Source organism: Rhinolophus ferrumequinum, chromosome 22 (genome assembly GCF_004115265.2).
Source record: "Rhinolophus ferrumequinum isolate MPI-CBG mRhiFer1 chromosome 22, mRhiFer1_v1.p, whole genome shotgun sequence".
Classification (NCBI taxonomy): domain Eukaryota; kingdom Metazoa; phylum Chordata; class Mammalia; order Chiroptera; family Rhinolophidae; genus Rhinolophus; species Rhinolophus ferrumequinum.
In genome coordinates, this window is record NC_046305.1 from 43,046,571 (window position 1) to 43,066,264 (window position 19,694).

The 19,694-nt window shown below is 41.8% G+C and overlaps 1 pseudogene; it reads right to left on the reverse strand.

The window, feature by feature from the left end:
• LOC117015140 (transmembrane domain-containing protein TMIGD3-like) overlaps positions 1-8,044 on the reverse strand; it is a 59,797-nt pseudogene extending 51,753 nt beyond the window's left edge.
• Positions 8,045-19,694: the final 11,650 nt, after the last annotated feature.

Consider the following 19,694-nt stretch of genomic DNA (forward strand, 5'->3'; position numbering starts at 1 on the left):
TGAATTGCCCATTTCTTCCTAAAGAAAACCTTCTCTGCTTCATGGGCCAGGATTTTCAAACATACATCATGCTCATTTCTACTTCTGACATTTGGGTCATATCTCCCCTGCTTTGGAATTTCTTCCTCTTTTCCTTTTGTTTTACTTAATTTAAATCTATTTCTTTAAATAAGAGCTATTTCAAGTCCAAACTGGCAGAAGACTTCCCATTGATCACCCTTTGTGTAAGCATCTATAGAAATTAAGAGCCTGTACACATAATGTAAAATTGGAGCACACATTATCTCATATTGTTTTCTAATGGTGCCATATGGGTATGTATTGCCTCCTCATTCTGACTGTAAGCAAGAAGGAAAAGTGTGGGCACAAAGCAGAAACTGAATATGATTGATTGGAGTGGTTTAGAGCGTATGCACTGAAGCCAGGGTTTCCAGATTCAAATACCTACTACGCGTTGGCTGTGTGACCTTAGGCATATTACTTAAATTTCTATGTTTCAGTTTCTTCATCTTTAAAATAGGAATAATGATAATACCCATCGCACAGACTTGTTGGGAGAATTAAAATGACGCGCATAAAACAGACATCAAAATTCAAGTTAGAAAGAAAACATCACAGAATCTAGAGCTGTGAGAACCCATGGAGGTGTGCAGTATTACAGAGAATCTCGTGACTGAAAAACCTTGTTACTAGAAACCTCTCAAAACCACCAGGTAAAATTTAGCAATATCTTCTGTTAGGGAAGAAACTAAAGAAAATATTCAAAGGTTAAAGATAAAACCCAAACCTAAAGAGGAGGGTGAATGCTAGACCTGAGGGCTGTTCTAGAGCATTTGTGCATCCACAGTAATCTAGAGCGTTTGTTGCAATGGCCACTTGGAGGCAGCACAGTAAGTCTCAAGTTCATGTAAGTTCAAGAGTAAGATCAAAGACCCAAACATTTATCTGGGAATTGGATCAAAGGATTATCAGTGCTCAGTGAATAGTTAAAAGAAACACACATATACCCCTCAAAGGAATATAATGAAAAACAATTCATCAGTCATAGCATTTGGGACAAGGTCTAAAAATTTTTGTGAATTTCTAACCACATATGAGATTTCAAATAAGTTTGGGGCCTGAATTCAGATTTCCTTCATGTTAAAAAAAATAAAAATAAAAAATATAGTCAAAGTGGTTCCAGATTGGTGGTAGTATCAAGCCTGTAGGAAAAACAAACACATTTTCTCTACTCAGGCCTCTAAGAATTCCAACCAACTTCCAAAGAATGTTAGCTCACAATCAAAAATGGGCACAAAATACATGGGACAAAATTCCCTAAGTGAGAGACAGAACAACATACAGGGGGTAAAACATCACCTGCCAAGACTTTAAATATAGGCATTAATTTTACAGAATATTAAACAAGAATATAGTCAAATTCATAGAGACAGAAAGTAGAATGTGGTTGCCAGGGGCTAAGGAAAGAGAACTAGTGTTAAATAGGTACCAAATTTCAGTTTTAGAAGATAAAAAAGGTTCTGGAGTTGAATGATGGTGATGGCTGCAGAATAATGTGAGTGTACTTACTGCTGCCGAATCATATACTCAAAAATGGTTAACATGGTTGTTATGTATATTTTACTACAATTCTCTTAAACTTGGAAAAATGATAATGGTTGATAATTTTTTCAGAACTGAAGAGACACAAATGTTAAATTTAAGGAATGACAATGAATCCATAATAAAAGAAAAACATATCTAGACACATCGGAGTAAAACCACAAATTAACAGAGAAAATGTTAACATCAGTCAAAGCAAAAGGATAAAGATTCATAGGAGTGATATTTAGCCTGACAACTGGTTTCTCGGCACCACAATGGAAGCCGGAATAGTGAAGCATGATGTCTTCCAAAGACCGAGATGAAAAAGAATTCTACCTAAAAATGGATACTTTAATTAAAAAATCTTACAGAAATAAGGTGAAAATAAAAATAATTCCAGATAATTAAAAACTTGAGCTTTACTAACACTACATGAGCTTCTACAATACATACTTTGAGAAGTAAATTAGGTCAGAAAAAAGGTTTAAGATGCTAGAAGGAACAATGTGCCAATAGTCTGACAAATAGGTATATCTAAAAACTGATTTTATAAAAGTTACTAATTTATGAGATAAAAATAAGCAACTATAAACAGTAATAGCATTTGAGCTGCGGAGGTTGATCTGAGTAGTAAGTAGTACTCTAAGCTTCCTTGTGCCGTTAGAAGGGAAATAAATATATTAATTAGAATTAGTATATATTAAGTAAATTATGCATATTAAAATTTCTAGAGTAACCAGTGTAAGAAAATGAAATCTACTAAAGGAGGAAAAATGGAATTGGGCGGGGGAGGGGAGAGCTCAATCCAAAAGAAAGCAGGACAGGAGTGGGAATAATGAAACAAAAACAGAAAGTCCAAATTAAGATAGTAGAAATGAATCTAAATATAACAGTACTTACAATAAACAGACCAAATCTTTTGTGTTAAAAGTCAAATATGGAAGGACTTTTTAAAAAGGATTTTTTAAAAACCCACTTATTTCCTGTTTATAATATAAATGTCCAGAACATGGGACAAAGAGAGGTTGAAACTTAAAGAATGGCAATGTCCTAATTACAAGAAAGCTGGTATAGCCATACTAATATCGGGCAAAAATATTACTCAAATAAATAGGGTCACCGCATAATCATCAATATTTCCATTTCCCGGGAGAATATAAACATCTAAATGCTTATCTACATAATAAGATAGCTTTAAACTACATGAAGTAAAAAGTGACTGAATAACAACAAAAATGACAAATCTACCACCATAGTGACAGATTCTGACTTACCTCTTTTAGTAACTGATAGAACAAGCTGACTAAAACACCAATAATGGATTATTCAATAATTCAAAAAGCTTGATGAAACTGATTATGTATAAAATATAGTCCCAGCAAGAGAAGTTTATTTCAAAGGCAGTTTTTACATAACTTGAACATATTCTAGATCTTAAGTTCTAATATATTTACAATAATCATATATAGAACAAGTTCTCTGAACACAATGCAATTAAATAATACACCAATTTAAAAGATAATTTTTAAAACATGTTATTGAAATTTTGAATTTGAAAATATTTAGACCTGAATGATAAATAATGAAAATACCTTGTGGGATCAACTTTGTAAATTATGTAAATGTCTAACTACTATGCTGTACACCTGAAACTAATATAAAATAATATTGAATGCCAACTGAAATTGAAAAAAACCAAAACTTGTGGGATCAGAGTAAATCAGTCTTTAAAGGGAAGTGTATAGTCTTGATTTCCCATATTAGCAAGGAAAAAGGTCAAAAATTAATGAGTTAATCAACTAATTTAAGAAGCTGGGGGGGCAGCCTAATGGCTCGGTTGATCAGAGAGCGGGCTCTCAAGGTTGCTGGTTCAATTCCAACATGGGATGGTGGGCTGTGCCCCCTGCAACTAAAGACTGAAAGTGGCAACTGGACTTGAAGTTGAACTGCACCCTCCACAACTAGATTGAAGGACAATGACTTTTGCTGATGGGCCCTGGAGAAACACACTGTTCCCCAATATTCCCCAATAACATTTTTTTTAAAAATTATGATTTATGGGGAAAAAAAAGGGGGCCGGCCCGGTGGCTCAGGTGGTTGGAGTTCCGTGCTCCTAACGCCGAAGGCTGCCGGTTCAATTCCCACATAGGCCAATGGGTTCTCAACCACAAGGTTGCCGGTTCGACTCCTCGACTCCCGCAAGGGATAGTGGGCTTTGCCCCCTGCAACTAACAACGGCAACTGGACCTAGAATTGAACTGTGCCCTCCACAACTACGATTGAAAGGACAACAACTTGACTTGGAAAAAATCCTGGAAGTACACACTGTTCCCCAATAAAGTCCTGTTCCCCTTCCCCAATAAAATCTTAAAAAAAAAAAAGAAGAAGAAGAAGAAGAAGGAGGAGGAGGAGGAGGAGAAGCTAGGAACTGAGGACCAAAAAAAAGGGTGATCTGATCATAAATTCCTAAATGGGCAGGTCAAGGTTGGTAGTCATGCCTCAGGCATATAACTTTTTAGTAAAAGGTTTCTCTTTGCCTTAAGCAAGCCCTGTCCATTGTTTCTATGCATCTAGGTTCACACACCTTTGAAATGAGCCTCAAGAGAGCACATAATCTTGTGAACTATTTTGTAATCCAATCCCCACCTTGTTTTTTCCCACTTCCTTGGAATCTTCCTTAAATTCCCTCCTTAATTTCAAATGCATAAAAGAAACTGAAAAACCATTATTCCCTGAAGCATTTGAGATCTTGCTCCCTGGCACATGTCAGTTTGTCTCAAATACACTCATAAAATTGTCTACAGGTTTGAAGGTTTCTTATGTCAACAAAACATAGCAATTAAAACAGATACAAAGAATTAGAAGGAAGGAAATAATTTATTCATTAATTAAACTAATTTTTATTAAGCACCTACTATTAGACATTGAAGATACAGCAGTAATCTATGGAACTTAAAGCCCCTATAATCAAATGCAGAAATAAATATTATTCTGGTCATTAAGAGATTTGCATTCTAATCCCAACTGTCCCAGTCACCACCTGTAAGTCTTTAGGTAAATTATTACTACTTTGCCTCCCTTTCCTTATCTGGAAAGGAAATCATAATATATCTGGTCTACCTATCATGTGATATAATCGAATGGAATCCAATGACATAAATAATACTTTGGAAAATTAAAAGCATTATACAAATATAAAATGATTGTTATTGATATTTGAAGCACCCATATTCCATTTACTATTACCAACTTCTGAGTCTTGGAGAAATACAATGGCAGCTTAATTTAAAATGTTATCTCTTTTATTTGGCTAAAGGCCAAGAAATGGGTCTAGCTACAAGTGGCTTCAAGTCTGAATGCTGGAGAGACTGAGTGCTGGGTCACTGGATGCTGTGAAATCAAAGCACACATTACAGCATAAATTACTAAATCTACTCGCAGGTGTGTCTTGTATTTCTTCAATTCTGAAGAGTACAGTGCCACAGAACTACAACATACTTGTCAATTGTCCTGTCCCTTGCTTTAAGATCAAAGATTCTCGGTACATCAAGCCCTGAATTAAAAATTGCCTCTCAGAGCAGCCAATTTTTTTTCATTCAATTGCTCTATTACTGAGTACTTCGTATGTACCTTATAGGCAAGGCACAGGAAATTCAGAGATTAGTTTAGTGGGTGAGGCTGACAAAATTGCCTAGCATTTTCTCAATGCAGTTAAACACCTGAGAATCATAAAGAGGACAACCCACTCCCACCCAAGCGCACCCCATTCTACTTTACACTTTCCTCAGAGCTAAGCTAACAAAGAGAACGAGGGCAAAGGTAGATGGCTCTGGTTTCATTTATTGTTCTCATATTCCTAGGTCCCAGGTCCTCAAGAAATACTTGTTGAATAAATGAATAAATGGAGGAGGCAGAACAGAATGAAAGAGGCCTTGATAGCGGGCATATGGTACATCATAAATACTAGTAGATTGTCTTGGAAACCAAAGAAGATTAGTCTAGCCAACTTCATTCGGTTCCCCAAACCCTTGCCAATTCTCTCCCTCCTGCCTCAAGACCTGTAGCCTCATCAGCTCCACCTCTTTGTTTCTCCAGTGAAAAAAAATTTAAAAACTGCACTGGATCTCTGGCTGGTTCAAAAGTCAAGGCAAAGAGTGCTTTCACCGTCTCCTTTCACCAGAGTAGGCTGAGCTTTGCCTTGTCCAATGTCTAAGGCTGACTTGATAGGACCATATCCCAAAAGAGATTCAGGATTTTGCATCTTCAAAGCACCTCCCTGACCCAGTTGGTAATTTTAGATGGACAATCTAGTGACTAACTGGAGGCTGCTGTTAATTTCCTACCTGGCAGAGGGCAGACTATATATATGTACGTTGGGGAAGAGAGAGAGAGGGAAGTACAGGCCACATGCAGGCCAAAGATAGAGTGAGTAGTCAGAGTTTTATTCAATCACAGACCATTACTATTCTGTCCTGTTGCTCACAACTGTTGACTTTCTTTCTGATTTCCCCTCATTGATGGAAGTCTCTCTTAGTGGAGTCTATTTCTCGGAAACTACCTTTAGAATCATGTCTTCTCTGGTTTAAAACGCTTCAGCAGTTCCACGTTGCCTACTGAGTAAAGTTCTGCTTAGTATAGGATAGAAGACCCTCCACATCCTGAGCTCACATTCAATTTTCAGTCATAGCTCACCATAGCCACCCAACCCTGGGATAGGGCAACACAGCAAGACCTGCTATTTCCTCTGTAAGGTTTATTCTGATGACACCACACCTTCCCCAAAGGAGAAGGAATTTCCCCATCTTCTATAACCCAGGTCCTTTTGTATATAACCCTTAATATCACCCAGTTAGCATTTCAATAAAGTTGGTTATGTGTCTGTCTCCTGCACTGGAACATTAGGTCAAGAACTCGTGTGCCTTGTGTTTGATCCCTGCAATCAGCTCTCAGTAGGAATTTAAAAACTGTTGAGTGTGTGGATAAATTAAACAAATAGCCAAATAAGTAAACACAATGCTAATTATTTTTGGTGATGTACAGTAATGTAGCTATCTTTGTGTCCATTAAAGTTTCTGAACAAAAATCAAAATACATGGTCTGAAAAGGGGGCAGAGGATTTGAAATTGGTAATTACCTTAAAAAATATGTCATTCTGTCCCATTCCTATGTCCCCCAACCATTCCATGAACATCTCAGGACTAATATTGCCAATATCCTCTTCCTCTACCCAAACCCACTCATATTTCAAGTGAGATTTATCAGTTGTCAACTCAAGAAAATTAATTGCTTTTATATTCCTGTTCAAGTGAAGTGTCTGCTTGAGTCAGGAAGCCATAACCCTTTAAGTTTTTTAGACATTGGACAAGGCAAAGCTCAGCCTAGTATGGGATGGGCGTTCAGACGGTGAAAGCATTCTTTGACTTGACTTTTGAACGAGCCAGAGATCCAGTGCAGTTTCTATCGGTAGGCTGAGAGATTAAAAACAAAATGGGCCTTGAATTACTGTTTGCTTTCTTTGCTTTACTTACAGTTCTCAATCAGATACTTTGGGAAAACCCAACACTTGTGCTTAGTATTGTTCAGAAGGTACAATTGATTAGCATCTTACTATGTACTAGGTACAGACTTAAGAACTTTAAATGTATTATCTATTTTAATTCTCACAACAATACTTTACAATGATATTATGATGATGTCAATATTGTGGATAAGGTTAATGCTTAACAAGATTAAGTAACCTGCCCAAAGTCCTTACTGTATGTAAGTCGCAAAGCCAAGATGTAAACCCAGGACTGAATGACTCCAAGTCTGTGCTTTTTGCAACAACCAGCTTATAGTCTATCTGGGCAGGCAACACATTCCCACATGAAATCATTAGAAAACTCTATTTGTTGAAATGCCAAAATGTGGCTCCTTGAGTCACAAATTATGGTGGTTCTTTAAGGCTAGAGAGAAATTTGTTTTTCTGAACCCCCTAGGACACACAGGAGGAAAGGATCTGAGTTTTATAACAAAATAAAGGTTTATAAGACCCCCGAGTTGTATACAATCAGTAAATTCAATGACTGAATGTGTAGAGGGGGCAGACAAGAGAACTCCTGGGAAAATACCCAGAGGGCTAATAACTTGTATTTCTCGAATACTTTACAGTTGACAGGGCATTTTCACATATATTATGTCATGTCATCTTCACAACCATCCTGTGATATATAAATTATCTCATTTTACAAATGAAGACAAAGCGTTGATTGAGTAGCTTGCCTGACGTCACCAAGTCCTTTTCCACAGTGATCAGTATGCAGTCTCAGACCCAGATCTTTGCCTCCAGCTCTTACATTTTCTGCTCTGCCTCACTGCCAGCCAGGACTCAGGCAGCCCAACATCCAGTCTGACCTCTTCCCCAGGAGCTTTCCTACCTGGCCCATTTCTGTTCCATGCGTCCTGCTGGAGTCCCTTCCATCAGTCCAACTGGTCTCCTTTACCAACTGCCATGGAAGCTCCCAACAGCCACATTCCACCCACCCAACCCTTCTGCCTTTGAAGAATCAGGGGTCCCCTAGGTCTGGGGACAGAGAATTGGATACACTGATGAAGCCTCAGCCTCCTAAAACTCATGATTACCCTTTTTCTCCTGCGGCAACTTTTGCACCATGAATCAAGGAAAAGCTGGTCATTGGGTGACTTTCCAAGTCATGTGGACACTTCGAAATTTGAACTGGGAGAAATCGTGAAATTTCTGGAACTTTGCATCTAAGTGCCTTGTTATCTTTTCTCTTTTCCCAAGCTCCCCTATGATAGATAGTCTAACCTTCTTACATTCAACATACATTTATTGAGCACCTATTAGATGCCAGGGACAGTTCCAGTTTCTGGAAATACAGCATTGAGCAACACAGAAAAGTACCTGCTTTCATGAAACCTATGTTCTAGTTGGGAGAGTCAGATGAATTAAGTAAATAACATGCCAGGTGCTGATGGGCACCATAATGAAAAATAAAAGGGTTAGAAAATGACTGGCAGAATAGGACTTATTTTCAAAAGGTTGGCCAGGGAAGGCAGCTCTAATGAGGTATCTAAATGCAATGAGGGAGCGAGCAAAGTGGATTGGCTCTCCAGGGGAAGGGCTTTCCAAGCACAGAGAACACAGTGCTGAGGGCATCCAAGGAATGGCAAGGAGCCAGTGTGGTTGCAGCAGAGTGAGCAGAGGGAGGGTGGCAGCAGATGAGGTCCAAGAGCGCGTCAGGGACCAGATTTTGTGGTGTCTTGAAGGGCCAGAGAAAATTGCTGGCGTTGAGGCATTCCACCTCGTTCAAACGAACGAAGCAGCTGTTTTACACGAGGATTGCTGGCTGCTGAAAGTACAAAGGTGAATAAAACAAAGTGCTAACTGTCAAGAAGTTTAAAGTCTAATGGAAAACAGAGATGTAAGCAGGCAACTATATCACAGTGTGGTAAGTACGGGGATTGGGTCAAACACAGAATACTCTGGTGACATGTGGAAGGGCACTCAATGTGGATTGGGGAAGTCAGAGAAAAGGACATCTAAACCTGTGAGATCCGACGGCCACAATAACCCCACTAGCCACATGGGGTTATCAAACACTTGAAATGTGACTAGCATGAATTAATGTCCGAGAGGCTGAATTTTAAATTTGATTTAATTTAACTTAAAAAGAGGGGAATGGGCTAAATTCCCCTTCTACCTCAGTGATTCTTGGAATCTAAGCTATTATCTTTCCAGCCTTCACTTTCGAGAGTCTCTGAAGCTTGAAATATCTTCAGGTCCGACATGAAGGAATTATCGTCTAAGACGAGGAGGCACTTCTGGCCAGGAGGCCTTCCCAGTGGTCTTCAAATCACCCTTGGGTGCCCAGGAGACGGTATCACCTACTCGGAAGTCTCAAAACTCCCTTCTTTTTAGCACTTTTAAGGCCTCAAATGTATTTGTGAGAGGTGGAAATTCAGAGGTCTCCCTGGAAGGTTCTGATTAGCAAGAAACATTAAATAGTCTTTTTCCAGCGAGCGGAGGAGCCTCTGTGGTCTTCCTTCCACCTGGAAAAAAATAAAGCAAAGCATAAAATGTCAGGGAGGAGACTGCTGAGTGCTGTGTCCCGAGTGTGTGGTATAGGGAAGTTTCTTAATTTCCCAGAGGACATGCAAGCGTTTGCCAACCTAACCTTCATTTTGGCGTGGGGACTCAAATGCTGTATGAGCAAACAATGGCTAGCACCCGGCTCTCACCGCCAAGGCGCGGGTCAACCTGGCTGACCCTTCCCGAAGCCGGCTCTGAAACCAAGGGCTCCTGAGGCCATCTTTTGCCTCTTGCTCTTCTCTTATACCCTTCAGCCTATGCACCTTAGAATATACAGAAATTGAAACTATACTGAAGTTGAAAGGGACTTCAAGGTCAAATCAAGTCCTAATGAGGTGCAGCAATCCATGCGCTGGACACTTACCAAATGGGTTTGAAGTGTGCACTTTTTTGTGTGTATCTGAATCTCCAGTTGATTGTAAACTCTGAAGGAACATCTGTTAATTTTGTGTTTCCTACTTGGTGCTTAGAATGTTCACTGCTGAGCGACGTTTTCTGATATCACTCCTAACACCAAATGTGTGGGTTTTCCACCAATGCTCCAATTCTCCAACTCCAACAGAGTGTTCAACAATCCGGTTCCATCCTGACAGTAATTAGTATCAGACTCCACAGGTGAAGGGTACAGTCCCACAAGTCTGCCTCCGCTTCAGATGCCAACCACAAACGGGGTGCCCAAGCTACCCACACTTGTGTTTAGCTAAGTGCAAATTTGAAGGTTCCCACAAACTCCTCCCCATTCAGTTCCCATAATTAGTGAGAATGACTCATAGAATTCAGGAAAGCACTTTGCTTGGGTTCACCAGTTTATTATTAAGGGTAGAACTCAGGAACAACCAAATGGAAGAGATGCATAAGGCAGGCACGGGCGGGGGAGATTGAAAGGTGCTTGGAGCTTCCATGCCCTCTCTGGGTACACACATCAGCGTGTTCACCAACCTGGAATCTCCCTGGGTCCCATTGTTCAGGAGTTTTTATAACCCATCTCCAGCCACTGCCCTTCCCTAAAGATCAGAGAGTGGGGCTGAAAGTTTGGTCTTTCTGGTGACCAACCTCCTTCCTGAAGCTATTTAGGGGCCCCATCCTTAATTGCCTCATTAGCAAAAAGTCAGGTGTGGTCAAAAGAGGCTCTTTAGGAATAACAGAAGACGTTCCTATCACTCAGGAAATTCCAAAGGTTTTAGAAATTCTGTGTCAGGAACCTGAGACAAAGACTAAATACATTTTTTATTATATCACCATTGCACACAGTAGGATCTTACTTAAACATCTGTCAGTTAATTTCTTGACTAACTTGGAACACAAGAAGCATAATTAGTGACTATGCACGGCTAAGGAATCCCCTTTCCCTGAAATCAGAAATATTATGGGAGACCCTTGTTTGTGTAATAGGCCATTCTGTCAGGATAACGTATGGTCCCAATTCCATCCCTAACCTTGACTTTGGTGAGATTGAATAAAATAGCTTGTATTTTTGGATTTGTTGTTGTTGTTGTTCAAAAAGCTAAATTTCTTATTTAGGAGTTTCCATAGGTTTAACTAATTATGAGGCTCCCTGACTCTTCCTGGTTCATTGAAGCTTTGAGTGCTAACAGAATGACGAAAAGCAGAGGCTGGAGTACAGGGCACTTGGCACCTCAGCAGCTGAGAGGCCTGCCATTTCCATAGGCAGGAATTTGCCAGAGCTGCATCTAAGAGAGTCCCAAAGACAGTGGGCAGTAGAAGATGCATCAGCACCGGGGAAGTACCAAGCAGGTCCAGCAGGGCTCTGCTACGGTAATCAATTATGCAATAGAATTTGGCTGCCTTTCAAAAACTCCTTTTGCCACCTTGCACAGGCTCTGGTGTCAGAGAGCAGGCGCTCTCTGTTCTCCCCAAGATGGCCCACTCAGAGAGGACTTCCTGTGCTGCCACAGCCCCCCACTGTCAGTTTCTCACGGGTTGTTAACAGAGACTGAGATTACCTGAGGAAGAACGGCTAGATGTTCGGAACTCAGGAATTCCTGAGTCCTCAGCTGAGAAAACTCTAGAGATTATGTTGTTCGTTCATGCTTACAGGGAGAATACTCAATGCTTGAGATGTCCCATTTAGCCCCTGGTTCAGTTCCCATCCGTGGAAGTAACAGACTGACCCGGATTAGTAGAGAGAGGCCTGGGTGAAGCTAAAGTTCCATGGGCCCCTCAATCCATCTTGATTCTGAAATCGGACTCTACGTATGTGATGTCTGTGCAAATCAAGAAATAGTAGGGCAAACAACTATGGTGGTTTGCCTGGGACTGAAAAGGTTCCTGGGACACAGGACTTTCAGTGCTAAAACCAGGAAAGCCCGAGTCCTAGGCAAACTGGGATGTGTTGGTCACCCTAGGAAATGGCCAGGACTAGCCTAAAACAAACATGGTCCCAGATAGGTGTTTATGAGGCAAGATTCAGAGCCTGATTTTTTTTCGGAAGGTTGCTATACTAACTTGGCAATAAATAATGGTGTGAGGCTACACAGAAATGAATCTCTATAGCAGTAGAGGGGGTAAGCATGTGGACTCCAGAATAAAGAATAATCCACAAAAATGTAAAGTTTATGAGAGCAAGAAGTGTGACGTCTATATGCCTATCACATACTATAATGCATAGCACCGAGTAGATATCTAATAAATATATGCTAAGCCGATGTGTAAGCAAACCTATGAGTAAACAAAAAACTCCAGTTCTGGCTCTGTCATTACTAGTTGTGTGACATGAATCAAGTCAATGAGCATTTGAAAGCCCTCGTTTCCTCACCTGTAAAACGGGGATGATAATGATAATTAGCCACTTTAGAATCGTTATGGGCTGAATGGTGTTCCTCCAAAATGTACATGTTGGGGTCCTAACCCCCAGCACCTCAGGAGGTACTCATCTTTGGAGACAAAGTCCTGAAAGAGACAATGAAGTTAAAATGAAGCCATTTAAACAGGCCTTAATCCAATCTGATTTATAAGAAAAGGAAATTTGGAGAGAGATTGAGAGAGAGAGGGAAGGAGACAGAGAGAGATAGAGAGAGCGGTCAGACACATGCACACCCTGAGGAAAGGCTTTGTGAGGACACAGCAAGAAGGCGGCCGTCTGCAAGCCAAGGAGAGAGGCCTCAACAAAAGCCAAACCTGCCCACACCTTGATCTTGGACTTACAGCCTCTAGAACTGTGGGAAAATAGACTTCTGTTGTTGGAGCCATCCAGTCTGTGGTATTTTGTTACGGCAGCCTAAACAAATACAATGGTAACGCACGTAAAGCGTGTGGCACGTGAATGCTCAGTAAATATTTCTTGTTCTTCATATTTACTGCTCATACAAAATATCTGTGTAGGGCACTGAAAAAATATATAATGTGTACAAAACTCATGCAAAAAGGGTCAGTGGGATTATGGTGTACACTGAAGTTTCTTGGGGGACAGAGAGTACAGCCTGCCTGCACTGTGACCACCTTCACAGAAGAGTGTGTGGATCAGCGAACAACACTCTACCCAGCGCTTCTCAAGGTGCATATGAATCACCTGAGGATCTGGGTAGAACGCAGATTCTGATTCAGTGGGTCTGGGGTAGGGCCTGAGAGTCTGCCTTTCTAACAAGCTTTGAGTCACTTCTCATGCCGTTGGTCGGAGGGCTATACCAGGTGACACTAAAGAAATAGGTTTCTTAGTCCCAAGGGGGCTTATAAACTATTTGGATACACAAGACAGAGCAAAGTACATCAAGTGGCTAGAAAATACTCGCTACACTACATCCCATACCTCTATATAATGACTGGAGTCCACGGTACCATTTAAGCATACACGTAATTCAGGCCATAGAATTAAGGGGTTCAGGCAAATGAAGTTATCTCAAGAATTCCTGGAGGAAGAAAAGGAAGGCACTTGATTCAGCGGGGGAGAAATAAAGACAGCATATTCTGTAGGAGAACTTCTCTGGGCTAAAGCAACTTTAAAGGGTCGTTTTCAGCGTGTCTTTATTTCCCCACCCAAATAAGGACAGGAGTGGCATTTGGTGCTCCTTTGAAGGGGTGCAGGGGAGGAAGGCGTAGGTGTGTTTATGGCACTGTTTGCTACCAGCTAGCTAATGTTTGGTTTCCTTATCTTTGGAGAGTGTAATGGGTGTTGGTGCCAGCTCGGAGGCCAGCTGATCGCAATCAGACTCTAAAGTCATTACCAAAGCTACCAGGAGGCAGGCCTCCCTGTGGGCCCGCAGCCAGAGCTTTGGGAAGAGGGCCTTCAGAGCGGAAGGACAGACTTGGCCTTGGGTGACTAGGTGACTGAAGACGAATATCCTTAATAGAGCTCCCCAGTCAGCATCATCAGGGCCTACTGGTCTGACTGTGCCCCAGGAAGTAATCCCCTCCAGATACCGTCCCCACACAAGCCAGATTTTCCTGGTCGCCTGAGACTCAGGAGGTTCCCTAGGGCAAGTGGTTGTGGATCCAACAACCTGGCGAAGCTTGTGTTTTTCAGTGTTTTTCTAGAGTCAGACGTGGGAAGACGGGTCGAGAAGGAGTAGCAGAAATCTCAGCCCCTGTACATTTGGATGAATCCACTGACATCTGGGTGTTCTTTTGCAGGAATCCAGGTTTTTTGTAAGGTAAGCTCCCATGGTAATTTCTCCGAGAATAGATTTTGGAGGACTTCATTCAAACTGTAGCATCAAATACATTGTTTTGTTTAGACGAGGAGCTTGGAGTTAGCAAGCTTATTATTTGTTGGTCAAGTCACTTAACCTCATGAAAGTCTCAATTTGCCATATTTACAAAATAATAGCACTTATGTCCAAGTAAATCATGGATTAAATGAGAGACAAAGCATGTAAAGTATTTAGCTTTTATTATAATTTCTTCTTTCTTTGCCCCACTTAATCACGTCCATTTCCATGATACAGTTGTAAGGCCCCAAAAGGCGGGAGGTGCTGTGGCGTACTTCCCATCCCATCCTCAAGTTTACTGCAGTGTTTCTCAGTGAGAGGACATTTAAATGAGCATCTCCCATATGCCAAATGAAAGACACACTGTCATGCAGGACGGCCTGCGGGGTCTCAGCTCACGCTCCCCACATAAGAACGCAGGACATGGTGAGGCCAAACAGGAACACCTATGGAACCATAGGTAGGGAAGTCATGTTACTATATTCTCGCTGGCGCCTGGGTGGAGACACAGGAAACAGGAGCCACACAATTCTCAACCCTCACTGCGCCGCTTGCAGGCTCAGCCACCATCTCCTTGCTAGCCCCCCTTTTCTGCTAGCCTAGCCACAGCAGTTATATTAGTGGCCAGTGGCTCACTGGTTACAGCTGATGGCCAAGTAGCCACAGCTGATGGCCATTTGATCATAGTCGATGGCCATTTACTACCTGAGCCAGCACCCTTCTATGTGAGGCCGAGAGCCTGGCAACTGCTTTTTGGGGCTCTGTCCCCACACACACATAGTCCTTGCTCTTAAGGGGAGTACACAGTCTCTTAGAGGGAGACAGATGAAGCACCGAATAAATATACTCAAGTATTCTAGGTGCCCTGACAAACGTCTAAATGGGGAAAGAACAAAGCCAAGCATGTTTACTGTTCAATTTGGAGACTAAGAGATAAGAAAGCGTTGGTGAACACATAGAGACACAGGGAGAGCAACACCCTCACAGAGGGCTTGGAAGCGTGTGTCTTTTCCCCATACCTTATCCTTTGCATCTGTTCCATCTGGCTGTTAATAAACCAGTAATCTAGACTACTCCCTCCTTTCCAAGTGCCTGATTGGCCCAAAGTCTTGGCTGTTCATGTGGCTGGGCTCCAGCAGAAACCACAGCTGGGCCAAGTGATCGGGGACAAAACTAAGGTTTTATGACCACTTCACAGACCACCACAACCACGACTATGTTTGTGGATCCATTACGCTTTTTATCATCAAGAAAGAAAATGAAACTGGCCAGGACTCTCAGAGCAAAGCTTGTGCTGCAGCCTTATGCACAGGAAGACCTGAAGTGCAATCTCCTCTCTTGAACAAGGAAGGAAGCTATTGGAGTGTCCAACCAGCCACCTCGGAACTCACAGAGAGGTTGATTAATTTCAACTACCGTCATAAGCAAGAAGCCACTGAACCACTGATGGAAATTAAGAAATGGAAACAATTTTTTTCTAGCAGGCAAAATGACTCCCGCACACAGATAAAATAAAGCTGAGAAGGATGAGTGTTAAAAAAAAAAATTGAAAAGAAAGAAAGGAGGGGAGAGAAGAGAGGAAGGGAGGGAAGGGGGCGCGAGGGAGGGAGGGAAGAAGGGAGGAAGGAAGGAAGGAAGGAAAGAAGGAAAGAAGGAAGGAAGAAAAAAAGGAAGGAAAGGGTTCAGAGGATGTGTTTGAACTGAGTTATGAGAAACGAGAATTGGCCAGGTATCCCAGAGTATGCATGTAAGTGTGGATTTGGCTATGAGCAGGAAGGGATGGAGGACATGGGTAAGTCACAAAGCAGCAAGAAAATCCTACGCAGAAACAAGCCTGGCTTGTTCAGGGATCTGGAAGAGGTTTGCAGTTGCCAGAGTGTGTAATGTGAAAGGGAGGTAGTATAGCATAAGATAAGTTTTCATAACCAGATCAAGGCCAAATCACAGAGGATCTTGTAAGCCATGCTTAGAGTTTTGGACTTGACCATGAGGGCAATGAACAGCCAATAGAGGGGAGAGGCATGAGCAGATGTGCGCATCAAGGTATATTAGCAAAACCCTTTTTTCTTTAGTTGCAAAAGTAATTTCTTTTCAATGGGAAAAAAATTTAGAGAACACAAGAAAAAAATCACTTACAATCTCACAACCCACACCCAACTCTTAATGTTCTAGAGTGTGTCTTCTAGAAGAAAAGAACAGGGAAAGGGAACTACCTACTACGTGCTGGGTACTTTCGGAGGTTGTCTCATTTAATGTAGTGCTAAGGTTTGCAGCTCCAAGTGGACTCCAGCCAAAGGGTTGTGAGGAGGGTCCAAGAGGTGGAGGAATTGGCTTGGCCTTGCGTTGCTAGGTAACCTGAGATGAACGCCTTTACTAAAAGGCCTACTATCTGCAACACCAGGGCCTAATGCTCACGCGGTGCTCCACTGTGCAGGTGAGAGGGGGCACAGGAAGGTGGGCAGAGAAACAACTTTGGGAAGAGGAGATCTGGGCTACAGTTGTCTTTGAGATGTCTGAGACACAGTGGATATACAGGTTTGGTACTCAGGAGAGAAATCTGGGCTGGAACTAAACATGCTGGAGTTGACACTATACTAGAATTAAAGCTTTGAAAAGAGGTGAACGAGCTCTAGGGAGAGAGAAGACAGAGCCGTGGGAATGATAGAATTTAAGAGGCAGAGCAAAGGAGACTCCACTACTGCTTGGGTGGGGTCAAAGAGGGTCAAAGAAGAACCGGGAAAGAAGGATGTGCTGGAATTTATCGAGTGTCAAATATTATAGAGTTCCAGCAAGGTGAGCAGCGGAGAGACACAGGGTTTAACCATTTATCAGTAGAAACTTGGGCAGAACACTTCCTGAAAGCGGGAAAGGCCCTGACTGCCGCAGGTGGAAGAACGGATGGAAAGAGGCAATGGATGCAGGCTATACTTTTGAAGAGCTTGGCTGTGAAGGGAGTAGGTTTTGTGTTTCATTTACTAACGTTTTATTCATTTATTGCGAGACTAGAGAAAATAGCATATTTTTATGAGAGAAAGGTACCCATCGAGGCTGAATGTAGAGACTAGAGTTGGGAGAATAACCAACCAAGGGAGCCAAGTTCCTGAGCAGTTTTTCCCAACCAGGGACAGTCAGCATCTAGAGGCATTTGGAGTTGTCACTTCTGGTTTGGGGGAGTTGTTACTAGCCTCTAGTGGGTACAGGCCAGGGATGCTGCCCAGCATCCTATAACACACAGGGCAGCCCCCCCACAACAAAGAATTATCTGGCCCAATGGCAATAGTGTCAAAGCTGAGAAACCCCCTTCCAAAAGAAGGAAAAAAACATATCAAGAACACAAGTGACAGGATAGCTGCTGTCTGATGTCATTCGATAAATATTCTTTAAATAAATAAATGAATTAAAATTTTTATCTGGAAACCTTATAACTTCAGCATGGCACGAAGAATTTGAATACTATGTAGATACTACAGACTCCGAGATAAGACACCGGCTCACACCCCAGGGTTGGAATAAAAGCATGCTGCCTAGAGAATTAAGGAAGGCTTGGGAGATGGGCGTGGCAGAAGGAAATTGAAATTTATTGAGTATCTAGTGTATGCCAAGCATTTTATATAGTCACGTGACTTAATAGTCGCCACACGCCAGTGCGTGAAGTATTAGCTCCATTAACTGAAGAGGCAACAGAATCACAGAGGTCAAATCAATTTGTTCAAGATCACTCATCTAGTGAAAAAATGGTACCAAGATTTAAACCCAGTGATGTCTCACTCTAAAATCCAAGTTCTCACCACTCTATTATGCTGTCTTCGTGCTATAACCAAATCAAGTGACATCTCAGCCTTGAAGGATGAGTAGGAATTTGCCAAATAGGGGAGAAGAGAGGAATATGGGGCATTTCAAGCGTTGTGGGGCACATATAAAAGCCCTGCGGTGGGAAACGGCCTCGTCAATGAGGCTGTGTGACAAACAAACGGTACATGGCTGGGGCAGGGGGCAGGGTGGGACCTGGCGCAAAGGGTGGATTGACCGTGCTAAGTCTTTTCTGAAAGTCATCCGTTCTTAGTTTTAGCCTTTCCTGGTGCGATTCAACCAACTAGAGCCTCCCAATCCTCTCTTTCACATGGTTTTCCTTTCTCCCGGTGCTACCATATTTCCCCAAAAATAAGACCTAACCGAAAGATGAGTCCTAGCATGATTTTTCGGGATGACATCCCCTGAACATAAGCCCTAATACGTCTTTTGGAGCAAAAATTAACATAAGACCCGGTCTTATTTTCGGGGAAATACGGTAAATTGTCCATATTTCAAGCATAGATGTGTCTAAATAGTGGTTTAGGATTTAGTAAATCTTTACCTTTCCTATGACACCAAAAAAGAACTATGTAACATACAATTCCCTTACAAGACCCTCATTTTACAAGGCAAGATGAGCTATAGATGAATTTGGGACTATTTAAGCACCTGTGAAAGAGTAGCGGCACGTAATAGCTCAGAACATAAAACTCGAGCTATCAGGGAACAGCTCTAACTTGCTAACTGTAATGTCAGATAACTGTCACCCTCTGCTCAGGCTTTATAATAGTTTCTTTAAAAATAAAAATACGATGTACTCAGTTGTGCTTCCCAAGGCATTTCCTGTTTACAGGGTGTGTGTTCTAACAGCTGTGTTATAAAGCATGACCTAAGGGCCTTCGGATCAAATTGCCCTTTGAAGCTGCTAGGTGACAAGCGAGGGGATTACTCCCACCCAAGCCAGAGCCCAGTCTCCTGGCCCTGATCTGGGTTCTCGACTGCTGCAACCACACAGTCCTGTAGTGACTGCAGGAGAACGATGGGTGCGTACAAGTCTGGAGTCCACTCTGTCTTCATGAAAAGTATCAATTAATCGGAAAGGCAAGAAAGAATGATTTTCACAAAGTATTTTGCAGAGAGTCCTGTATTTCCTGGACACCGGTCAGAGTTTGCCAGGCACAGATCAACACTGGTCCTCTAAACTCTCCCACTCTCACCCAACCCCAGTGTCTTTCCCTGCTCTAGAAAAATGCAAAAGGACAGGATGGTGTAGCTATCACCCTTGGGGGTGAATCTTATTGCACACAGAAAAAGATGAATGCATGAAGATGTTTGCCACAACGTTATTTACAATAGCAAAAGCCTGAAAACACCCTAAGTCTGTAATCACAGGTGAATGGGTCAAAAAAAAAAAAAAAAAGTATGTTACATCCACGGGACATAGTATGCAACTACTAGAAGTTGTACTTAAGAGTGTGAGTAATGTAAGAAAACGCTTAGCTAATAATATTGAATAAGCAAAACAAAATACACTGCTGCATATACAATTGATACTTTAACTG